This window comes from Somniosus microcephalus, chromosome 8 (assembly GCF_052327205.1).
Source record: "Somniosus microcephalus isolate GS21.2 chromosome 8, FLI_Smic_1.0, whole genome shotgun sequence".
NCBI classification, from domain to species: domain Eukaryota; kingdom Metazoa; phylum Chordata; class Chondrichthyes; order Squaliformes; family Somniosidae; genus Somniosus; species Somniosus microcephalus.
Genome location: NC_140994.1, coordinates 202669134 through 202694948, shown reverse-complemented (window position 1 = coordinate 202694948; position 25815 = coordinate 202669134). Strand labels below are relative to the sequence as shown.

The window sequence follows — 25815 nt, the reverse complement described above, 5'->3', positions numbered from 1 at the left end:
ATGGGAGAATTTCTGTTACGTTCTGATTTAAATGCGAGTTGATGTTTGCTGCTTAATTTTTGTTCACTCTAATTGTGCATGTCTTCTTCCCTTTTGCTTTTTTTGTCTTAACATTTGGTTTAAAGTACTCACCCATTTGACTGCAGTTGCATGTTGTCAGCTGCAAATTTAAGACTATGTCCTCATCAAAGTCATTAATGAAAATGATAAACAATTTAATTCTGAACTGTTGCATGGTGTAGTCTACCAGAATTAAGGTGCACTTGATCCAGCAATAAACTAGACCAACAATCATGGAAATTGTGCTTTAATGCCCTTCAAAATGTATACGTTCAAGTGACTGCACCTTGATGCAAGTGGAGGCATTGTGCACTAATGCACATTGATGTACAAAGCTCAGTTTTATGAGAAGTGAGCCTACTTTCTAGTGAAGGTCTGTGGTGAACGTGACCCATGTTGAATAATCACTTGCCTCCATTCAAACTTTGAAAGGTGGTATGGTAAGTTGGACCTTTTTGGTTGTCTTCATAACTTATTGTGATTGAACATGTGGCAGCAGTTTTTGAAGTGAAATCATTAGATATAGTGCTGTTATGGCTCAATGGTAGCACTCTTGCTTCTGAGTCAGAAGATTGTGCGCTCAAGCTTCATGTCTGGATTTGAGCAAATAATGGTTGACAGTGGTACTGGAGTGTTTCATTGTTGGAGGTCCTGTCTTTCGAATAAGACAGTAAACTGAGACCCATCTATTTATTAAAGGGACACACAATTCCATGGGACTTTTCAAAGATGATCAGGGAATTCTGGTGTCCTGAAACAGAGAGTAGTAGGAATAAATGGGTCTTTTTCGGGGTGGCAGGCGGTGACTAGTGGGGTACTGCAGGGATCAGTGCTTGGGCTCCAGCTATTCACAATCTATATCAATGATTTGGATGAGGGAACCAAATGTAATATTTTGAAGTTTGTTGATGACATGAAACTAGGTGGAATTTTGAGGAGGATGCAGAGAGGCTTCAAGGCGATTTAGACAAGTTGAGTGAGTGGGCAAATACATGGCAGATGCAGTATAACGTGGATAAATGTGAAGTTATCCACTTCGGTAGGAAAGGCAGAGTATTATTTAAATAGTGATAGATTGGGAAATGTTGATGTACAAAGGGACCTGGGTGTCCTTGTACACTAGTCACTGAAAGCAAACATGCAGGTGCAGCAAGCAGTTAGGAAGGAAAATGGTATATTGGCCTTCATTGCAAGAGGATTTGAGTACAGGAGCAAGGATGTCTTGCTACAGTTATACAGGGCCTTGGTGAGACCACACCTGGAGTACTGTGTGCAGTTTTGGTCTCCTTACCTAAGAAAGGATATACTTGCCATAGAGGGAGTGCAGCAAAGGTTCACCAGACTGATTCCTGGGATGGCAGGACTGTCGTATGAGGAGAGATTGGGTCGACTAGGCCTGTATTCACTAGAGTTTAGAAGAATGAGCGGGGATCTCATTGAAACATAAAATTCTGACAGGGCTAGACAGACTGGATGCAGGGAGGATGTTTCCCCTGGCTGGGGGGTCTAGAACGAGGGGTCACAATCTCAGGATATGGGGTAGGACATTTAAGACTGCGATGAGGAGAAATTTCTTCACTCGGGTGGTGAACCTGTGGAATTCTCTACCACAGAAGGCTGTGGCGGCCAAGTCACTGAATATATTTAAGAAGCAGATAGATTCCTAGATACAAAAGGCATCAAGGGGTATGGGGAGAGAGCAGGAATATGGTATTGAAATGAAGTACAGCCATGATCATGTTGAATGGCGGAGCAGGCTCGAATGGCCTATTCCTATTTTTCTATGTTACTATACATCAGTTAACTAATACCACCAAAACAGATTAATGGTCATTTATCTCATTACTGTTTGTGGGACCTTGCTGTGTGCAAATTGTCTGCTGCCTTTGCCTACAAATCACCAGTGATTACACATTAATTGGTTCTGAACCATTTTGGGACATTGAGGTTGTGAACAGTGTTATATCAGTGCAAGTTTTTTCCTTTACACAGGCTATAGCTCCTTCCACCACCACCCCCCCCCCCCCCCAACTGTGATGTACCCTCCAATGGCCACTACAGTGATGCTATTGGGCAGGAAACTATGTACTCTGATGATATTTGGAATATACTTTTTATTAAACTGACCGAATCCAAGTCTCACCTGGAGTAAAATATTCACTTTTTCATTTGACTGCAGTTGCATGTTCCACGAGTTCATTGTTAATAGTAACAGTCTTAGTGAGCAAAAAAATTTTTTTTTTAAATCCCTCGCTTTTAGTTAAATGTTCAAAAATTAATTAATGAAAAGTATGAATCTTCAAAAAGCAGCACTAAACAAGAATAAGCTGTTTCCTGATAGGTGTTTCTTCTACTTTTTGGCTAGAGTTTGTATAGGCAGGAACACTGGCTCTTTGTCACCAAATTGTTGATGGTAGAATTGTATTAATTTAACCTGTACGTCCAGTTAAAGGATAAATGATCTTTGGCATTTTGTAGCTTCTATATCTTTAACTTAGAAATATGAAATATATTTTGGTAAATACTGGATTGTAAAGTCTTGCGCTGGGGGTGGTTGGGGGGGGGGGAAACCTGCTACAGCCATCAGTTAGATGAATTTTTGAAATGCAGAATTACAGATTTGAGACTTTAGAACTGAATGGGAGTTATTGGTTTTACCACCAGATGGTGCTCTAAATGAATACTTTTTGGCAACACGTTCAAAACTGATTTGATTTAATGTATGTAAGATATATTGAAGCATGAGAAATCACTGCTACTTTCCATTGCACTACTTCAAATATATTTCTTGTACATTTTGTTTAAGGCCATCGTTTACCAATGATGCTGTTACTTGTATAAATAAATAATGCTTGACTGCATACGGGAAAAATTAAAGTATAACCAAAAGACGAAACCAAACATGACACAGTATTCGAACTGAGACCTAACCAAAGTCTTGCAGAAGGACAAAATTGTATGCTTTGTTTTATGGCTGCATATAGTGACGCCACTATTCCCGGCCAGAATGGAGATGATTGGGTAATTCCCCCGTCAATCATGCCTGCTGTAAGTGACTGGGATTGATTTTACACACAATTTGTATGTAACTATCCTCCACTCGCTGCATTTTGCCGAAGAAATCAGCGTGCCTTTATCAGCAGAAGTTGCTGCAGTTTTGGTCATGAGTTGTTTGCTGCAGACTCTTTAAATAGACTTTGCTTTGCTGTTTGTTGAGTAAATAGACTTTGCTGTAAAATACAGTTTTCTGTAAGTCCTGCCTGGCCTCCAACTCATTGGCTGACACAGTGGGGTCAATAGACACTCTGTTGTTTTTTACAGTGAATTGTCCTGTGACTGCAACCTAGAACCCTGTTTGAGCTATAGCTCGATCTCTCAATAGTCTGATAACAGATTTAATACAAGAAGAAATAAGCAACGAAATAAAATACTACCAACTATAGTCAATTTAAATTGATTCAAGCCATGACAAATAGCACGACAATGAGCGGAAGATAATATCAAATTGTGTGTGGCATCCTCAAACTGAAGCTGATTTGGAAGGCCTCAACACTCGGAACGTCCCGATCGCCCCTCATGACCTCTCTGCGCTCATCTTGTCTATGAGCACCAAACTGCTAACCACCCAACTTCCTTTTCTGATTCCCATGTTAGCTGATATTGTTAGCAGTTCTCTCTCCTCAGGTACTGTCCCCCTCTCCCGCAAATTTGCCATCATCACCTCTCAAAAAAACCCAAACATTGATCCCTCCGTACTTGCAAATTACCGCCCCATCTCCAACCTCCCTTTCCTCTCAAGTCCTTGAACGTGTTGTCGCCTCTCAAATCTGTGCCCATCTTTCCCGCAATTCCATGTTTGAATCTCTCCAATCAGATTTCCGCCCTTGCCACAGTACCAAAACGGCTCTCATCAAAGTCACACAAATGACATCCTTTGTGACTAACAAAGGTAAACTATCCCTCATCCTTGGCCTCTTGTATTGTTCCATGGAAGCTCAACGTAAACTTGAGGAACAGCACCTCATCTTCCGATTAGGCACTCTGCAGCCTTCCGGACTCAATCGAGTTCAACAATTTCAGATCATAACCTTGGACCCTATTACATTTTTCTTGTAATTTTTCCACTCCTTTCCGCCCCCCCCCCCCCTTCCTTTTGTTTCTCTCTCACACCTGGCAGCTATCTCTTGCCCTGCCAGTACACTTCACACCTAATCTCAGCCTATTACCATCTCGTCTAGCTTCGAACATCTTTTATTGTCTCTTTCTCTGCTTTTGTTTCTTTTACTTCTTTTGTCAGATCGCAGATTTTCTTTCCAGTTTTGAAGAAGGGTTCGACCCGAAACGTCAACTCAAATTTCTCTCCACGGATGTTGCCTGACCTGCTGAGTTTTTCCAGCATTTTCTGTTGTTATTTCGGATTTCCAACATCTGCAGTATTTTGCTATCGTACTAGTGTTTGGTTCACTGCCACACCTCTTCTAGGAATGCCTACCTTGAAGAAGTTCTGCTCTTCTCTTCGACGGGATCTCCGTTTGGCTCTTCAACCTTGTTCATCTTCATTACTTTCAGTTTCCCTTCTCGTGTTTGATCAGGTATCTGCCAAGACTCAGTTTCACAGCCACATCATTTTCCTCAGCAACTGTCTCCGGTTCCGATTTATTCCACGTGGATTCCAACTAAACTTCCACCCTTCGTGCTTCGGATCCACCCAGGATTACAAATATCTCCAAGATATTCATCGTTCCTCGAACTACTGCTCTCGCCGCATCCTGAGATCCACGCTCAACGCCATGCGGCGCCACATGAACACTCTCGACCTCTCTCTTCAGCAACACCGGCGCACTCTATCTTAAAGCTGTCCGGGTCCACAGTTCCATTTCATCCTTCGACTCATCCGACGCTTCAACAAAAAACTTTTTTTCTTCCTTTCCGATGTCAAGGATCGCAAACTTCATCAACTCTTGGACACCAGCGCCCCTCCGGAACCTTCTTCCTCTTCACTTTCCTCTGACCCGCCTTCTCCCAATCTCACCCCCTGCCGTGTTTTCACTATCCCCTCTGACCTTCCACTCGCTGACCCCGAACGATCAGTCCTCAGCAAAGGCCTGAGCTTCATCCCCTTACGCCCCCACCTCAATGAATTTCGAGCTCGGCACGATGTTGAGCTCTTTTTCCGCCGCCTTCGTCTCCGTGCCCACTTCTCTGGCCAGGAGTCTTCCCCCCGCACAACTGACCCTTTCTCCCGCTTGCAGAATTCCCGTTCTACCTGGACCCCTCCCCCTGGCCTCTTACCCTCTCTAGATCTTTTCATCGCTAACTGCCGCCGTGACATCGGCCGTCTCCATTGCTCTGCTCCCCTCACTCACTCCAACCTACCTCCCTCTGAACTTGCAGCACTCCATTCTCTTAGATCCAACCCTGACATTGTCATTAAACCCGCTGACAAGGGTGGTGCTGTTGTTTGGCGCACTGACCTCTACCTAGCGGAAGCTGAACGCCAACTCTCCGACACCTCCTCCTACCTCCACCTGGACCATGACCCCACTACCGAACATCAAACCATCGTTTCCAAGACTGTCACTGACCTCATCTCCTCTGGAGATCTTCCCCCCCGCTGCCACCAACCTCATAGTTCCCCAACCCCGCACAGCCCGCTTCTACCTCCTTCCCAAGATCCACAAACAGGACTGCCCTGGTAGACCCATCGTTCCAGCCTGTTCATGCCCCACGGAACTTATTTCTTCCTATCTTGACTCTATTCTCCTCTTGTCCAGTCTCTTCCCACCTACATCCGCGACTCTTCGGACGCCCTCCGCCACTTTAACAGTTTCCAGTTTCCTGGCCCCAACCGCTTCCTTTTCACCATGGACGTACAATCCCTCTACACCTCCATCCCCCACTGGGATGGCCTGAGGGCGCTCCGCTTCTTCCTTGAACAGAGGCCCGACCAGTCCCCATCCACCACCACCCTCCTCTGCCTGGCTGAACTTGTTCTCACATTGAACAACTTCTCCTTTAACTCCACTAATTTCCTCCAAATCAAAGGTGTTGCCATGGGTACCCGCATGGTCCTAGCTATGCCTGCCTTTTCGTGGGCTATATGGAACAATCTTTGTTCCAGTCCTACTCGGGTCCCCTCCCACACCTCTTTTTCTGATACATTGATGACTGTATCAGTGCCATTTCCTGCTCTCGCCCCGAACTTGACAATTTCATTCACTTTGCCTCCAATTTCCACCCTTCCCTCACCTTCACATGGTCCATCTTTGACTCTTCCCTTCCCTTCCTTGACTTCTCCGTCTCCATCTCTGGGGATAGGTTATCGACCAATATTCACTACAAGCCCACTGACTCCCACAGCTACCTGGACTACACTTCCTCCCACCCCGCCTCCTGTAAGGACTCTTCCATTCTCCCAGTTTCTCCGTCTCCGCCATATCTGCTCCGACGATGCCACCTTCCACACCAGTGCTTCAGACATGTCTTCCTTTTTCCGCAACCGAGGATTCCCCTCTACCATGGTTGACACTGCCCTCGACCGTGTCAGTTCTATCTCCCGCACTTCTGCCCTCACCCCTGCCCCTCCCTCCCGGAACCACGATATGGTTCCCCTTGTCTTCACCTTTCACCCCACCAGCCTCCACATTCAACGGATCATCCTCCGGCATTTCCGCTACCTCCAAAGTGATCCCACCACCAATCGTATCTTCCCCTCCCCTCCCCTTTCAGCATTCCGTAGGGACCGCTCCCTCCGAGACACCCTAGTCCACTTCTCTATCACCCCAAACAGCCCTTCCCCTTCGCCTGGCACCTTCCCGTGCAAGCGGAGGAGATGTAACACATGGCCCTATACCTTCCCGCTGTCCAGGGCCCCAAACACCCCTTCCAGGTGAAACAGCGATTTACTTGTACTTCTCGCAATCTAGTATACTGTATTCGCTACTCACGATGCGGTCTCCTCTACATTGGGGAGACCAAACGCAGATTGGGTGACCGCTTTGCGGAACACCTCCGTTCAGTCCGTAAGGGTGACCCCGAGCTTCCGGTCGCCTGTCATTTTAATTCACCGCTCCATTCCCACTCGGACCTCACCGTCCTTGGCCTCTTGTATTGTTCCACGGAAGCTCAACGTAAACTCAAGGAACAGCACCTCATCTTCCGATTAGGCACTCTGCAGCCTTCCAGACTCAATATCGAGTTCAACAATTTCAGATCATAACCTCGGCCCCTATTACATTTTTCTTGTAATTTTTCCACTCCTCCCCCCCCCCCCCCCCCCTTCCTTTTGTTTCTCTCTCACACCTGGCAGCTATCTCTTGCCCTGCCAGTACACTTCACACCTAATCTCAGCCTATTACCATCTCGTCTAGCTTCGAACACCTTTTATTGTCTCTTTCTCTGCTTTTGTTTCTTTTACTTCTTTTGTCAGATCGCAGATTTTCTTTCCAGTTTTGAAGAAGGGTTCGACCCGAAACGTCAACTCAAATTTCTCTCCACGGATGTTGCCTGACCTGCTGAGTTTTTCCAGCATTTTCTGTTGTTATTCCTCATCCTTCTTGACTTGTCTGCAGCCTTTGACATGGTTGACCACTCCATCCTTCTCCAACGCCTCTCCACCGTCATCCAGCTGGGTGGGACTGCACTCGCCTGGATCCATTCTTATCTATTTAACCATAACCAGAGATACACCTGCAACGGCTTCTCTTCCCGCTCCCGCATCGTTACCTCTGGTGTCCCCCAAGGATCTATCCTTGGTCCCCTCCTACTTCTCATCTACATGTTGCCCCTTGGCAACATCATCCAAAAACACAGCGTCAGTTTCCACATGTACACCGACGACACCCAGCTCTACCTCATTACCTCTTCTCTTGACCTCTCCACGGTCTCTAAATTGTCAGAATACTTGTCCGACATATAGTTCTGGATGAGCAAAAATTTTCTCCAATTAAATATTGGGAAGACCGAAGCCATCGTTTTACTACGTTAAAGGCGCCATATAAATACTTGTTGATTTGCATGAGCACATGCAACCAACTATATTTGCCTAGATTGTGATTTCTTAAATATAATGTCAAGAATGCAATAGAACAGGTGAGAGTAACTGCCCTTGACATCAAGGCAGTATTTGACTGACTGTGGCAGCAAGGAACTGTAGCAAAACTGAGGTCAGTGGGGGTCAAGGAGAAAACCCTCCAGTAGTTGGGAGTCAGACCGCTTTGCGGAACACCTCCGTTCAGTCCTAAGGGGGACCCCGGAGCTTCGGGTCGCCTGTCACTTTAATTCACCGCCCTATTCCCACTCAGACCTCACTGTACTCGGGCTCTTGCATTGTTCCACGGAAGCTCAACGTAAACTCGAGGAACTGCACCTCATCTTCCGATTAGGCACTTTACAGCCTTCCGGACTCGATATCGAGTTCAACAATTTCAGATCATAACCTCGGCCCCTATTACATTTTTGCTTATTTTATCCACACCTTTGTTTTGACCCTTTCCCCACCCCCTTTTCTCTCCCACATGGCAGCTGTCTCTCATTCTGCCAGTACATTTCACATCTAATCTAGAGCTGTCTTTTGTCTCCACTAGTCCTATCACCATCTCGTCTCGTTTTGAATACCTCTTAATGTCTCTTCACTTCTTTTGTTCTCTCCCAGCCCTTTCCAGTTTTGAAAAAGGGTTAGACCCGAAACGTCGACTCTATTTTCTCTCCACGGATGTTGCCTGGCCTGCTGAGTTTTTCCAGCATTTTCTATTGTTATTTCGGATTTCCAGCATCTGCAGTATTTTGCTATCGTACTGACACAGGAAGATAGGCGTGGTTGTTGGCGGCGAAACATTGCAGCCCCAGGACACTGTTCTCTGAGTTTTCCAGGACAGTGTCTTCAGCTGCTTCATCAATGACATCCCCAATATCCTAAGGCTGATGATGCTAGTGTTCAGCTCTGTTCACAATTCTTCTGATAATGAATTTTTCATGCCAGCCTACAACAGAACCTGAACAATAATCAGGCTTGGGCTGATGGGTGCATGTAACATTCACACCACATAACTGCTAGGCAATAACAATCTCCCGACAAGAAAAAAGTCCAACCACCTCGCACTGACCTCCAATGGGACCACCATCGCTGACACCCCACCATCAACATCTAGGGGATCACCCTTGACCAGAAGCTTATCTAGATCAGCCATATCAACAGGCAGGACACAGCTTGGGTATTCTGTAATAAGTGGTTCACTTCTTGACTCCTAAAAACCTCTCCATCATCTATAAAGTTCAGGTCAAGAATGTGTTGGAACATTCACCTCTTGCCTGGATGGGTGTAACAACAACTCTAGAATCCTGATGCCAATGAGAACCGAGCACTCTGCATACCTGTAGTATGATCTGGTCAAAGAGTTCTCTTTGTCGAGCCTTGTTTGAGGGAGAAGCAGATTTGTGAGAACAAAGGAAAAAGTCTGAATTTACCTTGCAAACTGAAGTGATAGAAGTGCTTAAATTAGATCATAAATTGTTCTTTATGAATGGTAATTAGCCCATTACATCCTCTCTGTTATGTGTATTCTTTTAGTATTTACTGCTTGTGCTTCATTTTTGATGTTTGTAAATAAAGTCATTAGTGTTTGTAAACCTCTAGTCTGTTGGGTAATACTGACCATTTCAGAGAGACTCTGGTACTATGGTGTGCAACTACCATAAAACAGCAATAAATCATCACTGGAGTTTAGAAATGTGCCAATGAGCAAGTAACAAGCAGAAACAAACCTGACCAATCATGAAGTTCAAAAGCTACCAATCAAAAAGGAGCAGTCAGCAAACTACTACCAACAACAAAAATAGAAGGGGAACCAATAAAGTCACTCAAAATACTTTGAAAATCCTTTCAACTGCCGTCTGAGGAACTTTGTATTGGAAATAAAGTTTTTAATATAAAACTTTTTTGTACAGTAGCATTTTGTGTACAGTATTTGAAATGTCACTAATGTTTTCTGTCAGGGACTGTGCCTCTGAGAAACCTAGGGCTTGAGTTCATGGGACTTCCTGGATCTATCACTCTTAGTTAAATGAAGAGTCAACAAGGTAGTAGACAATGCAGCAGTATCACTTTATGTAAGCACTCTGGACAAATCTTCCACGATGCACCCATGACACTCTGCAAGCAATCTGTGCTGACAACTCTTATATTTATTTTATGATTAATAGCAGGACTGGCTATTCAAGCATAACAAAACTTGGTGTTCGTAAGATCTGCAGCCTCCTCTCCTATCAGGGAGTATTGGGTACATAGTATTTACAGCACAGAAACAGGCTATTTGGCCTAACGGGTCCATGCTCTTCACGAGCCTCCTCCCACCCTTCTTCATCTAACGCCATCAACATATCTTTCTATTCCTTTCTCCCTCATGTTTATCTAGCTTCCCCTTAAATACATCTATGCTACTCACTTCATACAGTTCCCCAAAGGGAACAGTGTGAAGACACGTATGACGACGACCTCAACTACTCAGTGTCGTAGCAAGTTCCACATTCTACCCGCTCTGGGTAAAGAGGTTTCTCATGAATTCGCTATTGGATTTATTTATATTTATATATATTATATTTATATTAAAATCTTATATTTATGGCCAATAGTTCTGCTCTTCCGTGCAAGTGGAAATATCTTCTCTACATCTACCCTATCAAACTCTTTCATAATCTTAAGGACCGCTATCAGGTCACCCCCCTCACTCATCTTTCTCCAACAGAAAAGAGCCGCAGCCTGTTCAATCTTTCCTGATGGGTATAATCTCTCAGTTCTGGTATCATTCTAGTATATCTCTTTTGCACCTTCTCTGGTGCCTCTATATCCTTTTAATAATATGGCGACCAGAACTGTTCACAGTACTCCACATGTGGTCTAACTAAGGTTCTATACAAGTTTAACATAACCTCTCTGCTTTTCAATTCTATCCCTTTAGAAATGAGCCCAGTGCTTAGTCTGCTTTTTTTATGGCCTTATTAACCTGCGTCACTACTTTTAGTGATTTACATAGAAACATAGAAGATAGGAGCAGGAGTAGGCCATTCGGCCCCGCGAGCCTGCTCTGTCATTTAATGAGATCATGGCTGATCATCCAAATTCAGTACCCTGTCCCTGCCTTCTCCCCATATCCCTTGATCCCTTTAGCCTTAAGAAATATATCTAACTCCTTGAATATATATAATGAATTGGCCTCCACTGCCTTCTGTGGTAGAGAATGCCACAGGTTCACCACTCTCTGGGTGAAGTAATTCCTCCTCATCTCTGTCCTAAATGGCTTACCCCTTATCCTTAGACTGTGACCCCTGGTTCTGGACTCCCCGGCCATCGGGAACATCCTTCCTGCATCTAGTCTGTCTAGTCCTGTTAGAATTTTATAAGTTTCAATGAGATCCCCTCTCATTCTTCTAAACTCCAGCGAGTATAAGCCCAATCGACCCAATCTCTCCTCATATGTCATTCCTGCCATCCCAGGTATCAGTCTGGTGAATCTTTGCTGCACTCCCTCCATGGCAAGAACATCCTTCCACAGATAAGACGACCAAAACTGCACACAATACTCAAGATGTGGTCTCACCAAGGCCCTGTACAACTGCAGCAAGACATCCTTGTTCCTGTACTCGAACCCTCTCGCTACGAAGGCCAACATACCATTTGCCTTCTTAACCGCCTGCTGCACCTGCATGCTTACCTTCAGCAACTGGTGCACAAGGACACCCAGGTCTCGTTGCACTTCCCCTTCTCCCAATCTATTGCCGTTCAGATAATAATCTGCCTTCCTGTTTTTGCCACCAAAGTGGATAATCTCGCATTTATCCTCATTATACTGCATCTGCCATGTTTCTGCCCAATCACCCAACCTGTCCAAATCATACTGGAGTTTCTCTGCATCCTCCTCACAGCACACACGCCCACCCAGCTTTGTGTCGTCTGCAAACTTGGAGATATTACATCTAGTTCCCTCATCTAGATCATTAATATATATTGTGAATAGCTGGTGTATCTGTACCCCCAGATCCCTCTGCTGCTCTACTCCATTTAGACACTTACTTTCCAAGGAGTATGTGGCCTCCTTATTCTCAGAAATTTCACTAACAAAATGTACCACCTCACACTTATCTATATTGAAGTTCATTTGCCAATTACACACCCATTCTGGAAGTTTATTATTGTCTTCCTGTATTTTGTCACAGTCGTCCTCTATTAACTACACCCACCAATTTGGTGTCGTTGCCAAATTTTTGGAACAATTATCCAACAATGGAAATGTATTGCGAAGCCTAACAGCCCGGAGACCTTTAGTAGGATCAGTGAGGGAACTGTAATTTGTGGGTTTAAAAAAAATATCAAACCAAGATAATGCATGACAAGAAAAATCATGTAAGTTACTATATGTAAGACACTGTTTGCTTAGTACAGATATACTATGTTACATGTGTGGCAAGTGAAACTTTCACAAAATGTTGCCATTGTTTATTATGCAAAGCAGCTGCATTTAATTTGTGTTGTAAAAAACAAAATATTATTTGATAGGTTTTATATTTCTTGGTTCACATTACACATCCCTGCATGCTAAACTGATGGGTCAGTCTGCCAATTTAATATTTTAGGTAAGGAGTTGCTACATTTAATCGCCACAAAACTTTTGAAAGGAAGCATAATTTATATTATTTTTATATCTCTAACCATGAAGGAACATAGATGAACTGTACAATGTTTAAACTGGAAAACATTTTTTGTTGATTAAATGGAGTCATAACTTAGAATCACAGTATAGTACAGCACAGAAGGAGGCCATTAAGCCCATACCGACTCTTTGGAAGAGCATTCCAGTTAGTCCCACTCCCTGGCTCTTTCCCCATATCCCTGCTATTTTTTTCTCCTACTATTTAATCGAATTCCCTTTTGAAAGTAACTACTGAATTTGTATCCACCACTCTATCAGGCAGTGCATTCCAAATCCTAACCACTCGTTGCGTAAAAATGTTTTTCCTCATGTCGCCTCTGGTTCTTTTGCCAGTCGCCTTAAATCTGTGTCCTCTGGTTATCGACCCTTCAGCCATTGGAAACAGTTTCTCTTTATTTACTCTATCTAAACCCTTCATGATTTTAAACACCTCTATCAAATCTCCTCTTAAGGAGACCTGTTTGAAATGCTTTGGTTTATGTAATACTAGCTGGGGAGCCCCGCGTTGCGAGGGCAATTTTGGGGCGCTTGGTCTCCCTGCCCCTGTGTGTCCCCCCTCTCCCTGTCATGTCCTCTCCCTGTCCTATCCCTCCCTCCCCTCCCCACCCCTACACCTACCCTCGCCCACCCCCTCCCCCGCTCCCCTCTGTCCCTCTCTCCGGCCCCTCCCCCTGCCTAGCGCCCGAGGTCCGGTGCGGTTGCGTCCCCCCCGCGATTTCCCGAGGCTCTCCCCCCCCCCCCCCCGCGATTTCCCGAGGCTCTCCCCCCCCCCCGCGATTTCCCGAGGCTCTCCCCCCCCCCCCCGCGATTTCCCGAGGCTCGCCCCCCCCGCGATTTCCCGAGGCTCGCCCCCCCCGCGATCTCCCGAGGCTGTGCTGGCGTCACGGGGGCCGTACGCTCGCTGTCTCTGAGCATATCTCTCACAAACTTCTACCCAAATGCTTTCAGCAGCCACCACTATAAATAAAATAATTGATTTTTTCCCCCACTTGTACAAGAACCACTTATTTAATCCTTTGACACAGATCTAGGTTCTTCCCTAGGTGTTATACCATTTCAAATGAGAGCTGAGGAATTTAACACAGTTACGGGGACAGAGTTGCAATACCGAATTATTCTCTCCGGAATTAAAATCCGAACCACCAGATCCTCTTGCTATTACAGTGACAGGTGGAGACCATAGCATTGTGCTTCACGCCAGGGAATGAAGTTATGGCGGCTGAGCTAGAAAAGACCCGAAGAAATTCAACGCCATGATCTGATCTAAACCAAGCAGCATGTTAGATGAGAAATGTGCTTCTTACCATTGTTTAATGTCCGAATATACTCACAGAAAAAGCGTGAATAATGACAATGCAACAATATTTAATATCAATCGTTCAAACTAGTTCAGTTATATATATTTAATTTACAAAACGTATTAAAATGTATTCTAAGTTTAAAAAACTAATACAGTAAACACTGATATATTTGCATTGGAACTGGAAAAATACTGGAGAATTAATAAAGAGCTGGTTTAAAAAATCCGAACGGTGTGCAGATCAAAGAACTACCTAAAAACTGAAATCTTGAACGATATTGATTATCCAATGGTTAATTCTATTTGTGAAAACCCTTCTGTGTACCATGCATTTTACCGATAATGTTTAGAACCGCCCTTGTAAATTGTGGGGAAAGTAGCTTCTTTTTTAAAATCATACAACAACGTAAAAAATAAAGTCAATAACGTAACTTTTATGAGTGACGTTAAATTACTACTGAATCACCTTGACATTTCCTGTTCAAATTCCAGATTTTGTATTGTTTTGCGGTGATGTGGAAAGAAGTTCGCTGGGATTTTGAATCGCAGACTTCGCGTCGCCACTCTCCCCAACGTCATGTAGCCACTGGGCCAAAAGCAAAGAGCCTGATCACAGCCCTGGAATGAGCAGGAAACCCAATACAAAGAAGAGAGCTTCATCCGCCACAGCAAATAGGGAGACAAAGAAAGAAAAATCAAGATCGCACTGCATTAATATATTCCAATGAACTTGCCGTTTCTAGATGAGCATTCGCTCTCGATTCTTGGGCCAGAAATTCCAGGCCAGAAGCGTGAGTGCGCTCGGGGTACTCACGCTTCTGGCCGTTGGAAATGCCGGCGTTCAGCAGGAACAGCGCATGCGGGGAACGCCGGCATTTCCAGACCTCGAGCGCGTGCGACTGCACAGGCAGCGCTTGCGCAGTGAACTTCGTGGATTTCATTCATGAAATCCGTGAGGGTAAGTCCTCAGAACTTACACTGAAAAAAAGCAAGTGTAAAGTGGTTCATTGGCTGCGGAGGAAGATATATTTTATCGTGGAGCTTTTGAAATGCAATATTTTTGTTTGGGAAAGGGAGGGAAGTTACTTTAAGAAATTTTAAGTAAGTTTTAAAGTTTAAATTTTTTTTTTTTTAAAGGGCTTTCAGAACGGTAGGTAGAAGGAGCAATTGTGGCTGTGTGAATGGAATGTGAGAATGAGTTATGTATGTATGTCCACATATATTCCTTTACGTATATGTATGTATGTTTTATATTCCTTTACTATGAATGTATGTTTTTAATTATGATTTTCCAATAAGTTACTTTCTCTGAAAGTCATAATTAAATAATACATCCATACACATAAGGAAAGGAATATATACATAACACGCAAAGGAATATATACAGACATACATACTTACAGAAGCTCCACGATAAGAAATATCTTCCTCCACAGCCTCTGTAGCAACTGTACCCATGCTTTTTTCATGTGTAAGTTGTAATGACTGGACCTCACTGAAAGCATTAATGAAAGCGGCAAATTATACTGCGCACACGCTGCATGTGCAGTCGCACGCGTTCTGCCTCTGAACCCCTTCGTTCAGAGGACAGGAAATGCCGGTTTTCCCCACATGCACTGTGCATGCTGAAAACCGGCATTTCATCCGGCCAGATGCGTAAGTACCCTGACCGTACTAGCGCATTTGGAAGGGAATTATTGCGCCAACATTTTACATGTCAATAAAATAAAAAATTTAACACTTGCACCACTTGCCCCCTGCGACTGAGGGTCCAAGGAGGTGCATTGCGCAAGAGGTCATCATCGGACGTATCCTCACACTGTTCCCTTTGGGGAACTGTATGAAGTGGTGGATTGATTTATGGCCGTGATTAACGCTCATTCCGTGACCGTAACCATCTTTGAACCAGCCATTAGGGTGGTTAGTCCTATGGCGGAAGGGTTTTACGGGCTTCCACAACCCATCTGAGGGGGGGGGGGGCGGCCACCAACACCCACGGACGCAAGTATCCCGCTGGATGTCCACCCAGAATTTAAAGTTGGAGCTCCGACTCCACTTGCCGGGACTGTCTGGAGTGGGGTTCAAAACCCTACTCCTTCTGGCCCATCAGCGGGGATGCTTACTGCTACGCAAAAGGCCCACTCCGCACAAAAGGTGACACCCATACGTTTCCTGCGCCTTTTCCCTCCCCGTGACTGGAGCCCTATGCTGCCATTTCACGTTGCTAATCGGATTGGGCCTTTGTCATAGCAGTAGGATCCCCGCCGCTGGGCCAGATCAGGGTAGGGTTTCGAACCCCGCTCCAGACAGTCCCGGCAAGTGGAGTCTGAGCTCCGGCTCTAAATTCTGGGTTGACATCCAGTGGGATATTTGCGTCCGTGGGTGTGGGTGGCCCCCCCTCCTTGTATAGCTTGTGGGAGCCCGTAAAACCCTCCCGCCATAGGACTAACCGCCCTAATGGCTGGTTCAAAGATGGTTACGGTCACGGAATGAGCGTTAATCACGGCCATAAATCCTTCCACCACTTCATACAGTTCCCAAAAGGGAACAGTGTGAAGACACGTATGACGACGACATTGCTAAATAAATAAATGGAATTAAAAAAATTCTTTTAGGGCTTTTAAAAGTCTTTAAATTGCTTTAATTCTCTTTAAAACTACTTCAGATTACTCAAAATAATGTAAACATTTTAAAAAGTTTATAAAAGTTACCAAAATCTTCAAAAAACTTCCAAAAACCTATTTAAACTGCTGCTTTGCATGTAAAAAAGCAAAGCAGCTTGACAGAAACATTGGGGGCGTGTCCAGTGAAACTGAGACCTCAAGGGGCGTGTCTCACTTACACTGCACGCTCCTGGGTCCGCGCTGGCTGCGCTCCTGGGCGGCGTGACGTCATACGCTGCCCGGGATTCTTGCTTCAGTTTCTGGAAGTGCAGGCGTCCCTGGAGCTGATCGGCAGGAGCGCGGGGTAAGTGCAAATACTGGGCTTGCACGCGCTGCAAGCCCCGTTCTGGAATTTCTGGCCCAATGTTTAAACTGCGATCAGATTGGATTTACGCGGTTCAGTGTGTATAACACGTTTCCAGAATTGAGTCATTAGCCAGCGACACTACGATTACTTTTTAAAGATTTATAGCACATATTTCACGAGTTAAAATATGAAAAAACACATAAAAACATGCACTGCCGCCTACTTCCATCATTTTATTGAGCTAATTTTATGACTAAACTCGTTATAGTCGCGAAGTGATTGGAGAATCTCTGAAACGTGTTGTTAAAATGACAATCGCCCACGCTCAGTAACTCCATGTGTGCTTTCTGAGAAAAAAATAATGAAATGAAACCCGGAAACGTGTAGAAATGATCAACATTTTTGAGGAGACGCTTGAAGCCTGGATTAAATCATTCTTCTCAAGATGTGTTCTTTAGGTCAACATTCATCCGGCCTACTGAGTGTCACAACAGAAAATCAATATTTTATAGTGTTTTTACAAGCCTGGAAACTTGCTCCTCGTAGTATTACTTATGATGTAATAAATGGTTTTAACATGGTATTTTTGTCCGATACACGTAATGATTTATCCAAATCTTCAAACGTAACATTGCTAAGCACTATCTTGCTGTTTTTGCTTTTTGCGGAGTTTTTGTTGATGAGCGCTATTCCGGAATATATACACGTAATATACTGGTTGGTTACTTTCCGATATTCCCTAGCACAAGATTACTATTCGCAATTAAAAGTGAAAAATATGAATCAATTGCAAACTCACATCGAAAATACTATTTCCGTTATCAATATTAAAACCAGATGCTATGAGAAAAATAAGCAGAATTTAAAATATTAATTTATTCTGGAAAAATTACAACTTTATATTTAAGAAATCTTCCAGAATGCCGCGTTTCCTACATTACAATAGTGACTACACTTCAAAAGTATTGCATTGGCTGGAAAGCCCTAGGGGATGTCCCGAGGTCGTGAACGGCGCTGTACAAATGCAAGTTATTTCTTTTAGAAGTTCTGTGCCAACCATTACTGAAATGATAAAGTCATTATCAAAGCATTCACACAAAAAACTTTAAAATGTTTCATAAATTCATCTCATGTAAACTACAATCCAGAATTCATTCAATCTTGGCGTCGGTTTAAATCCTTTTGTATTGCACCGTATTTCAGAAGTGTTAAGACGGTCGTCTTTTACAGATAGAAATACAAGTATCTAAAATCAGAGAATCGTGGAAACTTACAGCACAGGAGGAGGCCATTCGGCCCGTCGTGCCAATGCTGGCTCTTTGAAAGAGCAGTCGTGCTTAGTCCCACATCTTGTCGCAGATGATGTGGCAATCCCTTCCAAAAAGTCAACAGAGTATAACGTAAAGCTGGACAATATGAGAGAGTTGCTTTTGCTATTAAATCCCCATGTAAAGTGGAGGGAGGGCGTCATCAGTACAATGGCGGACCGCTGCCCATTCATTGTGATGTTTTCAGAAACCCTTCTATGCATTTGCACAGACAAAGGCTGATGGACGGGCGCGTCACCGCCGGCCGGCCGAGGCGGGGCGGCTGCGCAGCTTCAGGGTGCGCGAGTGGAGGAAAGTTTTCATGGCTGAAGGTAAAGTGTCACCAAGTGAGTTCGCGACGTTTCGACAACTTTAACCCCCCCCTAAAATAAAAGCGTTCGTTTTAACTGAGGGGCAGATAAACCCACATTGTCGGAAACCAACCTCAGGGTTGGGTTTGCTAGCTGTGGGCGGAGAACTTGTTGCTGTGCCCGGCGGTTTGGCTCGGATGGATCTGACCCTCTCACCCCAGCCGCGGGGAGAATTCTCCGTTTGATTCCCGGTGCCCCCGCCCCGCGGAGCGATACCGCGGCCCGTGCGCCGCCTCCCGTCTGAGTGTCACCAGCCCTTACAGCGCGATCGAGTTGAAAGTTGTGGAGGAGGGCGGCGGCGCGGGGGGAGGGGAAGGAGGAAAGAAAAAAAAAACCGGAGGAAAAGGCAGAATAAAAGGTAATGAGGAGAAGTCGGTTGGCGAGCGGCGGCCCGGCCCGCAGGCTAGCGCTTGCTCGGCCGCTTTGTGAAGCGAGAAGTTTTCAGTGTCCGACATGGCGTCACCTCCAGCTCTGCGGGAGCCGCACATTGGTTGTCGTTTCTCTCCTGTGGATTTTTTTTGGGGGTGGGTTTAAAACTTCGGGTAATCTCTGGGGGTTGAGAATTTAAACCATCCCGGTTTCAACCTCCCCATCCCATTATCACCCTTCCTTCCCATTGGAACCGGTCTTGAATGCGAGTGTAATTTCGTGTGGGGGTTTAAACTTCAGTGGGATAGTTGTGTTTGCGGAATGGAGCCCGAATGGAGGAAGCTCCAGGGGGAGGGGGACTTGGGGCAGATTAGCTGCAGAATTCTTTTTTTGAGGGGGTGGTGGTGAAGTATAGTTTAAAAGCGATTGTAAGGAAAGTTTTACAGTTGGGAATAGTGTCCCATCCACGGTTTAGTTGCGGGTGTTGCGCACTTTGTGAAGAGGGGGCGAATTGGTGATGTGGTTTTTTTTTAAAGTAAGAAAATAGAGAGAAAACGACCCCTCCGAGCCCCATCTCTTCAACTTTGTAACACACTGAAAGAGGTGGGTGCGCGTAATCACGCAGAGAGCGGAAAAGAATGGTGTTGTCAGTGATTTACATGAAACCCGATCAGATGATAGTGAAGCTCCGGAGGGAAGGGGCGGGTGCGGGTGCAGACTAGATGAATGTTGGGTCCTGTTCTGGACAGGAGAAAGGCAGCTGCTGTAGCGTTGAGCGATACCCAGATTCTGCCAAACTGAGGACAGTGCACTTCGCAGATGTTAAAGCAGTTTTAGATTAAATCAGTCTTACGGTGGTTTGATTTACGTGCTCGGATATAATAAAGCGGGTGTACATGGACTTTTTCAGTACACTATAATTTAAAAGCAGTTTGTGATGGGATATGTTATTGGAAGACATGTTGCATCCAAGTTTAATTTTTAAAAGGTAATATAATTTGTGATTCTTGTAATGAATAACATTTTAGGAGATGTGTATGCGCCCTGAAATATTTGTGTAAAAGGTTATAGAAAAATACAGAAATCAATAATTTTTTGTTAATTTCTTGAGACTGGTGCCTTCTGGCAAAATATGAGATCATGAGTGTTTCTAAATGCTGATTCCAAATAAGTAAGCCATACTACAACCAAACGTTAGTCGCTTCCCACAGTCACTGAACTTTAGTCAGGCAAATAAAATAGAAAGCTACAACAAATTTCAAGGTATGCATGTATTTAGGCATTGCCACACAGCTGTCTATTGTAGCAATGGTATCTTAAAACTTTGCTAGAAATGACAGTTAGTTTTCCACTAGAATTGTTAATGTATATGAGACAACCAAGGTCCAGATTTTAAAATATCAGTACTGAAATTTAATTCAATTGTTTTGGAAGGAAGGAAAAATTAAGATCGCGGTTATAATTTCATAGGATAAATGAAAAAAATCACAATGTATAAACCATTAATTTGAGTCAATGGTGCTAATCTTTTTTAATTGTACTGTATTAATGCATTCTAGTTATAAATCTATTTTAATCTCAATTAATTTATCCCCTTTTTAAATAGTTGTCTTTAGTTATTTTCTTTTGTGCACTGTCAAAGGACAGAGTGGGTGCCTATCAATTCTGGGTTTTGTTTGCTCTAGCATTTTGCTTCTTTAATGATGCAGACAATAATTGTACATTATTTGTTTAAGATTTTTGGAAGTAATTAATATTCATGTCATGTGCCATTTTGATTGCCAATGACATTTTGTGGTGACTTTCAATCACGTTAAATTCTTTAAGCAGTGAGTTTAAGTTGCAACACCAAGTAACTATGTTCTCTCTGATAATCCCCTTTCTGTTGCATTCTTTGTCTACCACGCATTCCCTGTCATGTATGAGCACTTTCCCTCTCCCTTGTTTATTTTCTCCCTTTCCAACACCCAGTAGGCTCACTTGCTCTCTTTTACCCCCCACAGACCAGTGCATGGACACGCTCTCTTCTATAGTCTCACTCTCTTGCGCTTGCTCTCCCGTGCAATCATTTGCATGTATTCTTTTGTGCTTATTAGCGTGTAACCTCTCTATCCTTTTTACTCCTGTGGTCATCCTCCTCCTGTGCCCCTTCCTCTTCATTCTCCCCCATGGCTTCCCTTTCCCTCTATGGCCACCACCTTCTCCCTCCTCCCCCAATTTCTTGTCTATCGACTTGATGCTCCACGTGTACTCTATATGCTCTTTGTGCATGCTTTCTCTATATACACTGGATTTCTCGCCGGCACGCTCGAGGCCTTCTGCGACCGGTGGGCGCCGTGGGGACTGGAGTGCATCATCACCCCGGCCAATAAAATCTTAATCTAATTTGTTAAGTTTCATTTAAAGTTTTATTAGTTACAGTTTATTTGGTTTAGGGTGCATCAAAAAGAGTACACTGGGTTTCTCTCTGTGCTGATGCTCTCTCCGTGCCAATTTGCTAACTCCACGTCCACGTTCTGTTGCAAGTAAGTTAAATTTGTGGTGCGAGTTGTTTCAAAAACATATCAAGTGGAGTGGCTTCGTTGGTGGTGCCAACATGCCTAATCACTGTAGTCTCCATGTTCTGTGTGTCCAGAAACAGCTGTAGTAGTGGGATTTGGTAAAGGCAATGCAAATACTGCAGACTTTGGACCTAGAGCAAGAATGAGCCTGTTGTGCTGAATAGGTGCAGAATCTAAATATGTCTTTAAATTGTAATAGTGACATGAATGCTACAGCAATACAATAGATTAATAGTGTAAATGTTTCAACTTTTGATTAAATTTTGTACATTGCAAACAGATGTATTCATGAACTTGGTTTAGAATAGCTATTGCACATTTTTAACCATAAATCTGCCAGATTAAAAATAAAACTCTCTATTATGTCATTTGTGCAGTGAGCTAAAGATTAAGTGGTACCTTGTTAGTGATTTCATTAATGGGCACTGTTATACTACAGGTGCTTGCTTAGAGTGACAAAGGGCAGTTGGGTACAGTTATACTGTCGGCTCTGCATTGGTTCCTGGGCAGGGAACCAATGCAGAGCCGACTTCTGTACTTACAACGAAGCATGTGCAGAGGTTCGCTCACTGGCATTTAAATTCTGGTTACATTTTTAAAATGCCAATAGGGCAGTTGTCTCTTCGTTTAAATTAAATGGATTAGAATGAAGCTTAAAAGTTCCCAGGTGGTTTAACAGGCTGGCTGGGAAATTTTTAAAATACAACTTCACAGCTGATGCAAAGTTGGAGTGGTTTTGCCTAAGCTCTGTTCAGATGACTTCATACCCGAGTTAGACTACACAGTTTGTGTTGCAACAAAGCCAAAGCTGCTTTGTATCAATGCAAATTATATAGTACGTGCCCTGTAATTAGCAATGGTTAAAGTACTTTTCATAATACTTGATTTAAATTTTAGTTATGTGGGCATGCATAACAATGTAAAATGAAGTTGCATAGAGATGAAGTAGAGCTAGCCGTACGAATAAGGAAAAAATACTTATGACCCACCTCTTCGGTGAAATGAATCACTTGAAATAATTTTGTAAAGCTAAAAAAATTTGCAAGGAACCTCCTGTAGACTGATCAATTTCAATAAGTAATTTCAACAAATATTTGATTTCTACAAAAGTTGAAAATGCATGTTGATGATCGGCAAACAGCAGTGTGTGAACATATTCATTTTTTAAAAAGAACTTACAAACTTTCATATAGTCTAAATATCTCTACTTGTTCTGTTTAAATTCTGCACCTGAAGAACCTATACTTTGATATTTTTATTCTGATTGCTATTTGTCAGAACCGACTGTAACTTCTATGTACAATGTGGAAGCAGGCCTTTTTGGATCAACCAGTCTGTGTCGGGGTATGCCCTCTACACAAGCAGATAGTTGTAATCACATTTACCCACCCTGTTCCTAATCACTTGAACCCCTTTTCCTTCTGCCTATCCAATCTAAGCTTGAATGTTGACATTTGTTTCTGCCTCAACCTCTAATCATGGAAGTGAATTCCACAGCTTCACAATCTGCGTGAAGAAGTTTTTTCTGCTCTGTTCTAAATCATATTTGTTCTGTGTTGAACTACTTGGGGTATTTTTAATGTATTTGATCTTTTGTGATCTGTTCTGTTAAATTGAGCTCATACCTCAGTATTCATATAATACATCTTGTCTGAACTGCATTTCAGAGAATTACAGAATGTTACAGCACAGAAGCAGACTATTCAGCCCATCAAGTCCACGCTGCTGTCTTTCCTTACAGGAGCTAAACAGTAGTTTGTGGCAAAGAATTCCATGTTGTATTCATTGTAATCATGGGGGACTTTAATCTACATATTGACTGGGCAAATCAAATTACTACTAATGGTGTGGAGGACGAAATCTTGGAATGATCAGTATGTGGAGGAACCAACCAGGGAACAGGCTATTCTGGATCTGGTACTGTGTAATGAGAAAGGGCTAATCAATAATCTTGTGGTAAAGGGGCCTTTAGGGGCAAGTGACCATAATATGATTGAATTTTATATTAAGTTTGAGAGTTATGTAGTCCAATCTGAAACTAAGGTCTTCAACCTAAACCGAGGAAACCACAAGGGTATGAGGGACAAGTTGGCCATGGTAGATTGGGAGACTACACTAAAAGGTATGAAGGTGGACATACAATGGCCAACATTCAAGGAAATAATGAATAATTTGCAACAAACATATTCCTCTAGGGCATTAAAAACCCAAAAGGAAAAGTGATCCAACCATGGCTAACAAAAGAAATTAAAGCTAGTATTAAGTCAAAGGAGGAAGCTTATAAAGTTGCCAGAAAAAGCGAGCAGCCTGAGGATTGGGATCTTTTTAGAAATCAGCAAAGGGGGACCAAGAAATTGATAAAGGGAAAATGAAATGTGAGCACAAACTAGTGCAACATGTAAAAACAGATTGTAAAAGCTTATAGGTATGTAAAAAGGAAAAGACTGGCAAAGGTAAATGTAGGTCCTTTACAGTCAGAGACAGGAACATTTATAATGGGGAATGAGGAAATGGCAGAGAAATTAAATAAATACTTTGTTTCTGTCTTTGTGGAGGAAGACACAAAAAACCTCTCAGAAATACGAGAAAACCAAGGGTGTGGCGAGAATGAGGAACTTAAAGAAATTATTATTAGTAAAAAAAACAGTACTAGCAAAATTAATGGGACTTAAAGTTGATAAATCCCAAGGACCGGATGACCTACATCCTAGGGTTTTGAAAGAGGTGGCCATTGGGATAGTGGACGCATTGGTTGTCATCTTCCAAAATTCTATAGATTCTGGAATGGTTCGTGCAGATTGGAGGTTAGCAAATGTAACCCCGAAGGAGGGCGAGAGAAAACGGGGAGCTACAGACCTGTTAGCCTCACGTCAGTAGTTGGGGAAAATGCTGGAATCTATTATAAAGGATGCAATAACTGGGCACTTAGAAACTAATAGTAAGATTGGGCAGAGTCAACATGGATTTATGAAGGGGAAGTCATGTTTGACAAACCTATTGGAGTTCTTTGAGGATGTAATTAGTGGAGTAGACAAAGGGGAACCGGTAGATGTGGTGTATTTAGATTTTCAGAAGGCCTTCGATAAGGTCCCACTCAAGAGCTTGGTGAACAAAATTAGGGCACATGGAATTGGGGGTAATATACTAGCATGGATTGAGAATTTGTTAACAGACAGAAAACAAAGAGTAGGGATAAACGGGTCTTTTTCAGGTTGCAGGCTGTGACTAGTGGGGTACCGCAAGGATCGGTGCTGGGGCCCCAGCTATTCACAATCTATATCAATGATTTGGATGAGGGGACTAATTGTAACATTTCCAAATTTGCTGATGACACAAAGCTAGGTGGCAGTGTCAGTTGCGAAGAGGATGTGAAGAGGCTTCAAGGGGATCTCGACAGGCTCTGAGTGGGCGAGAACATGGCAGATGGATTATAATGTGGATAAATGTGAAGTTATCCACTTTGGTAGAAAAAACAGAAAGGCAGAGTATTTCCTAAATGGTGAAAGATTGGGGAATGCAGATGCTCAAAGGGACCTGGGTGTCTTTGTACATGAGTCACTGAAAGTGAATGTGCAGGTGCAGCAAGCCATTAGGAAGGCTTCATTACAAAAGGATTTGAGTACAGGAGTAAAGAAGCCTTACTCCAATTATATAGGGCCTTGGTGAGACCACACCTGGAGTACTGTGTACAATTTTGGTCTCCTTACCTGAGGAAGGATATACTTGCCATAGAGGGAGTGCAACGAAGGTTCATGAGACAGAAATGTTGGAGTCCATTATTAAGGAAACAGTAACAGAGCATTTGGATAAACATAATTTAATAGGACAGAGTCAGCATGGTTTTATGAAGGGGAAGTCATGTTTGACAAATTTGCTCGAATTCTTTGAGGATGTAACATACAGGGTGGATAAAGGGGAACCAGTGGATGTAGTGTATTTGGACTTCCAAAAGGCATTTGACAAGGTTCCACACAAAGATTACTGATCAAGATAAGAAATCACGGGATTGGGGGTAATATACTGGCATGGGTGGAAGATTGGCTATCTAACAGAAAACAAAGAGTTGGGATAAATGGTTCATTCTCGGGCTGGCAATCAGTAACTAGTGGTGTTCCGCAGGGGTCAGTGCTGGGACCCCAACTCTTTACAATCTATATTAACGATTTGGAGGAA

General features: G+C 43.4%; 1 protein-coding gene across 4 annotated transcripts in view; it reads left to right on the top strand.

Moving 5' to 3' along the window:
* Nucleotides 1–18582: 18582 nt before the first annotated feature.
* smad5 (SMAD family member 5) overlaps nt 18583–25815 on the top strand; it is a 79630-nt gene continuing 72397 nt past the window's right edge. The window contains exon 1 of one of the 4 annotated variants that reach the window (XM_085995600.1): nt 18583–18673. The gene's annotated coding sequence lies outside the window, so the exon portion shown is untranslated. Of the gene's footprint in view, nt 18689–18980; nt 19071–19141; nt 19237–25815 lie in introns of those variants that run through there. The other 3 variants (XM_085995601.1, XM_085995599.1, XM_085995602.1) reach the window with 3 other exon arrangements.